Source organism: Octopus bimaculoides, chromosome 4 (assembly GCF_001194135.2).
Source record: "Octopus bimaculoides isolate UCB-OBI-ISO-001 chromosome 4, ASM119413v2, whole genome shotgun sequence".
Classification (NCBI taxonomy): domain Eukaryota; kingdom Metazoa; phylum Mollusca; class Cephalopoda; order Octopoda; family Octopodidae; genus Octopus; species Octopus bimaculoides.
Window position 1 is genome coordinate 3,801,556 of NC_068984.1, and position 5,473 is coordinate 3,807,028.

Sequence of the window (5,473 nt, forward strand, 5' to 3'; positions counted from 1 at the left end):
CGACTAACTTGAAAAGGGAAATGATGCAAATGAAAATGCAGACAGTTATCATCCTCATCATCATCGTCATTGTTTAACATCTGTTTTCCATGCTGGGATGGGTTGGACAGTTTGACTGAGGACTGGCAAGCCAGAAGGCTGCACCAGCCTCCAATCTGGTCTGGCAAAGTTCTACAGCGGGATGCCCTTTCTAATGCCAACCACTCCGAGAGTGTAGCGGGTGCTTTTACGTGCCACAAGTATAAGGGCCAGTCAGGCGGTTCTGGCAACAACCATGCTCAAAAGGAGTTTTTTACATGCTACCTGCATGGGAGCCAGAAACAGAGAAATCAGACCAAAGTAAAGAAAGTTGTTATACCAGAGCAGTGGTATATATAATGTGTAATATTAGTACAGTTGTATCCATATACTGTAATATCAGAGTAGCTGTATATATGTATCATGCGATATCAGAGCAGCCATATATATATTAATATAAGAATAGTTGCATGTGTGTGTCTTGTGGGAACTTGGTGACATCACCAGTGCTGGTGCCATGTAAAAATCACTCAGTTCACTCTGTTATATGGTTGAGGAAAGGCATCCAGCTGTAGAAATCATGCCAAAGCAGACACAGAATCTAGCAAAGCCTTCTGGCTCACCTGTTCTTATCAAACAGTCCAACTCATGCCAGCATGGAAAAAAGGATGTTGAATAATGATGATGATGGTGATGATGGTGATATGAGAACAGTTAGAAGCATTTCATGAGATCAGACTATATGTTGAAGCAAAATAATGTACATACATGGCAAAAATCTACCTCAGTAAAAAGATTGACAAATAGTGGAAACTCTTTTCAAAACTGTATTGAACAAAATTTACAGAATAAAAAGTGAATGTACAAATAGCTTCCTGGAAAAAGGATGCAAATAAATTTTCAGTTAAAGAACTTTGAATTTTTACCAAGATGAAATATTAGAATGAGTCAAGTAGTAGCAAGATGGTGTACCAAGAATATGAACATGGTACTACAATGGAAGAACTTAAACACTGAGTGTCATATTCAAGACAACAGTTTTATTCCATCACATAAAAAACAAGGAGAGGAACTGCATCAAAATGGCAGCTAAAAACCAGTGAAATTTAATGTTTATAGTTCAAAACCATCTCTAACATTACTTTGGTCAATCTATCAGGGAATAATTGCACTGTAATCAGTTAAGTAACAATGAAGGCTGATTTTAATTCTAACCCAACAAAATCAGTGGAAATACTAAAACATAATTCAATGAAAACGTAGAAGATGCTAAAGGATCATGTTCTCCAAGAATGCATAGCATTTTTGACGGCTAACCAACATCCCTAAAGATCACATGTAGCTGCAAACCCTTCATTTTAGTCAACAAAAGAAACAAGAGCAAAGCAGAATATTCCAAGTATTTTACCCACAACCAAATTAATAATGCTTTTTGAGAAAATTTGAAGTTTACAGTCTCAAAGACAGACTGTTTTCCCATCTCAACTTTTACCAAATTACAGTTTTAAACATACGTAAAGAGATATTAATACTATTTAGTCAAGAAGAATTTACCAAATGTTGTTTAGAAAAAGAATTTGCTACGAATAAAGCTGCTTAAAGATGATATCTTACATAAAATATAGATTTGTTTCCACAAAGTGAAGAACAAAAGCTTGTTAGTATTTGAATATTTAAACCTTACAAAGAGGTATTATGTAATCTCCGCTCATACAAACAAACACAAGCATACATATTTATATATATTATATCTGTGCACATATTTAATTTTCATATACCTATCAAATATATTGAAGCTAAATCCATCTTAATAGGTCACTTCAGGTAATAACATTCATTTAGAAATATATTTTGTTTTCTCTAATGTACAACTTAATACAACTACTACTCACTCGTTAAATCACTTACTTTGTAAAAAGCTGTAAAAATAAAAATAATTTTCAAAGAATGTAATATATCAAATAACCTTCTGACAGATATGAATTAATATAAATGTACTCAAGAGTGAAATATCTGTCTGAGGAATTCTAAACTTGGTAAATACAAATGTATGAGAAGAATTATTCAAATATTAAACATTTATAGTAAATTTTTAATGTAGATAAATATAACATCTAACTAGGAATAGAGATGACAATGTGTGTATTTAATGTGTGTATGAATGAAGACCATATTCATAATGTATGATGAAGGGCAACTGCATTGTTGCTACAAGGTTAAGTTGCCATTTTATGATAAGAAGACACAAGTTGCAACTTGGTAATTATATGTAGTGACACAATCTGACTATTTAAGCCGTTGTTTATTTCTGCCAACCTAATCAAAAGTAAATCGTTTACACTTCTTAATTGAGTAATCAACAAAGAACTTGGTAAGTAGTCCAAAAGCATCAGTTCCAACTAAACATCAACATTTGCAAAGACCAATGTCACAACCATGCCATAATGAGGGGAAAAAAGAAAAAAAAAAAGTAAAATTGTTATTGTTAGAAAACACAGGGTTGAGGTGGGGGGGGGGACTGAAAATCCATGATTTTTTTTTACATTAATGAATATTTGAAGTACAACAGGAAACCTAATTAAGATTTCAGAAACGTAAACAACATTTGAAAAATTGAAATTGTTATTTTGCAAGTAAACACAACAAAACCATGAACAACAACAACAACAACAAGTTGAATGTTTGTTAGAATCAATAGCCAATATGAAAGAAAAAATGTCGACAGAAGGACAGACATCAACATAACATGCAACATCACATTAGCGAAGCTAACAAAGAACCAAACATAGCAATGAAATATAAACTGACCATGCATGTTTACCTGCTAGGGAGAGAACAAAGCCAGGCTGAAAAAAGGGAAATTAGAATTTGAACAAAAAAAAAAATCATTCTTTCATATTTTCTTTGGAGGGTATTCTTTTTTTAATTTTACGAAATGGTTTTTATTTTGTATTGGTTTGGAAATCATTTCATCTGAAGAAACACAGTTTTGTTGATCTTGGAAAATTTTTCAAAATTAATTCCCTTATTGGTACTGGCCTCCCTCCTACAGGTAAAACATGCAAAAAAAAATTGTAATAAAATGATAAATTTCTCAAACAAGTGTCCACCTAAATACTTAACCAAAATGGAAAGATTATAATTCAATATTCTGAACCAAACACTAATATCAAGTAGCACCATTACAGATATTTTCTGAACTGCATTGGAGAATACACAGTCATATTGCAAGCGTATAAAACAATTATGTAAGAGAATCTATGAACATAAAACTATTTTACATCAACAGGTAATCCAGGCAGGTGAGAATTTAGAAAACAAATGACAACAATAAAGCAGCTCTTTCTCTGGGATGTTTACCTTTTTTTTTATTTTTCTTTTGGTGTTATTGTGTCAAAAAGAAATTCAATTAACAAATCAATAAATTGGAATTAAAGACCAAATGTAAATTCTAATTGTGTTTTTCTGTGTTGATTATGTTAGTCAATGATGAAAGGAAATAAACAGACAACACTAAACATGTGATGACATAGGTTTGAATACCACAATATCAAATATGATTTCATACAAAGACATAGGAACTTTTAGTTTGTGACAGTGAAGATTTCAGCAGTTGTACAAATACCAGAAATAAAACAGTTGTTACAATTTGGAACCATGAACAGATTGTAGATTTTGTTCAACTAATTTCCTTATGGTCCTAGGTAGGCTATTAATAATAAACAATGACATACATTAACAATGTCACTGGTGATGTATTTGAGATGATATTAATAAAATATATAATTTCAAGAAACCTCAACTTTTAAGACGACAAAAAAACAGAAAATTCATTTGGAGAAACAATCACCTTTTCCTCTCATATAGGGACTTTTCTCAATAAATACTAAGTAATTTAACTTCATTGTAATTATATCATGTGCTACAAATATTTTGACTCAAGTATACCACATGCCACAAATAATACTTTGATACTGCTTTGTCACAAACTACAGATATTTTGACTCTTGACAGAAAAAAAAATAAATAAATTCAGCTGCCAATCCAGAATCCTAAACTATTCCAGATTTATCTGTTACCATCATCTAGTGTGACTCAAGTGCACTTTTCTAGGATGAATATAAATATAAAATGTCAAAGTTTAATAAGAGATTGAAAACTATAAATATAATTGAGATGAAGCAAAGTCAGATACAGTAGAAGATTTTGTAAGATATATATTTTGATATAAAAATACATACACACACATATTATATATATATATATATATAAATAAAATCATCAATTTATAGTAATTTGTAAAAGTGAAATATTTTAACTGGTCAAATTGTTTGGTCATTTGTATTTCCAGTCAGCATGGGTTGAATATTTGCATGGTTTAGAACGAATACAACAAATGTTGAGGAGTGATTCATACAGAGCTGTCATGGAGATGCTAGTACACACACACACACACGCCTAAAGCTGTGTGGCTCAGTCTGTTTGTATTGAATATAAAGTCCACATCAGTTATATTACAAACATGTTGTTGTCCACCTTGAGTTGGGAATGTAAGGAGATTATGGTCATTCTTGCAATGATGACAAAGTAGATTTAGACCAGTAATGGTCAATTCTTCACCATTTATTATACACATGTGCCAACCCAGAGACAGCAAATTAATAGAGTATTTTATTTTTATGTGCTTTTCTTGAAAAGATGAGAATTTAAGTAAATTCCGAATACTGCTGTAGCAATAACATCTTGATTACTTGTTGTCCATATACCAAATTGTTTACGTGCGTATTTGCTTATATGAGCCTCATTGCTTCAATATACACAGCTGTTTAGAAAAACCAGGGAAACACTGTTGTAGACATTAAAGATATTGCAATATATTTTGGTGGTTGTTTAACCCCAGGACATCTCTAATTCAATAGAATGAAAATTCTGTCATCAGAGCTGAAGATCAACACAACTGTGTCTTCATGACTCTTTTTGGGATAAATAAGGCCAGTGGCTACCTAGTTCTCTTCTGACCTATTCTATTGTAAGGGCTGTGTTCCATCATCAGACTATTGCCAAGCTGGGGCACTGCCTTGAGGAATTTTTGTCGAATGAATCAACCTCAGCACTTTTTTTTTTTAAAGCTTACTACCTATTCTATCAGTCTCTTTTGCCAAACTGTTAAGTTTTGGAACGTAAACAAAAGCACTGGCTGACAAGAGGTGGTGGGACACACACACACACACACATATATATGGTGGACTTCTTTCAGTTTCCATCTACCAAAACCACTCATAAAGCTTTTGTTGGCTTGAGGCTGTAGTAGAAAACACTTGGCCAAAGTGACTGAACCCAGAACCATGTGGTTGGGAAGCAAATTTCTTAGCCACACACACACATAAATCTTTGTTGATTCAGCAGAAAGAAGCAATTACTGGAGAGAGGGAGAGAGAGAGAGGGAGAGAGAGAG

At 32.6% G+C, this 5,473-nt stretch overlaps 1 protein-coding gene across 10 annotated transcripts in view; it reads right to left on the bottom strand.

Moving 5' to 3' along the window:
- LOC106881718 (forkhead box protein P2) overlaps positions 1-5,473 on the bottom strand; it is a 534,685-nt gene that overhangs the window by 268,550 nt on the left and 260,662 nt on the right. Inside the window, exon 6 of one of the 10 annotated variants that reach the window (XM_052966869.1) lies at positions 2,840-2,864. The exons of the other annotated variants lie outside the window; for them this stretch is intronic. The gene's annotated coding sequence lies outside the window, so the exon portion shown is untranslated. The remainder of the gene's footprint in view (positions 1-2,839; positions 2,865-5,473) is intronic. 10 annotated transcript variants of the gene reach the window in all.